Source organism: Etheostoma spectabile, chromosome 4, assembly GCF_008692095.1.
Source record: "Etheostoma spectabile isolate EspeVRDwgs_2016 chromosome 4, UIUC_Espe_1.0, whole genome shotgun sequence".
Taxonomy (NCBI): Eukaryota; Metazoa; Chordata; class Actinopteri; order Perciformes; family Percidae; genus Etheostoma; species Etheostoma spectabile.
Window position 1 is genome coordinate 11,327,940 of NC_045736.1, and position 299 is coordinate 11,328,238.

The 299-nt window shown below is 41.5% G+C and overlaps 1 protein-coding gene and 1 long non-coding RNA gene across 2 annotated transcripts in view; one reads left to right on the forward strand and one right to left on the reverse strand.

Annotated features, from left to right (window-relative positions):
• Nucleotides 1–299, forward strand: part of LOC116687766 (uncharacterized) — a 60,227-nt gene that overhangs the window by 54,555 nt on the left and 5,373 nt on the right. The window lies entirely within an intron of this gene.
• The window catches only part of LOC116687765 (immunoglobulin-like and fibronectin type III domain-containing protein 1), a 26,385-nt gene that overhangs the window by 15,560 nt on the left and 10,526 nt on the right, over nt 1–299 (reverse strand). The gene's annotated exons all lie outside the window — the stretch shown is intronic.

Consider the following 299-nt stretch of genomic DNA (forward strand, 5'->3'; position numbering starts at 1 on the left):
ACGGACGTGCGTCACTTTGTAACACGTTATAATGCTCGCCTTGCTGCTAGCGTGACACACCCTCATACTCTGCTTCTGACTGGCTAGTAGTCTTTACCTAGGTACTGCACATGAGCGACTCCCAACAAAGATGAGACAGGAGTGTGATGCCTCACTCTCTAGCTAGAGGAGTTGCAGCAATGTGCAGTACAACAGAAATATGGTGTTTTTTGTAAGTTAAACCATTTAAATCTATTCTGATACAACCTGTAAATACAATTATGAACCTAAAATGAGCATAATATGAGCACTTTAAGTCA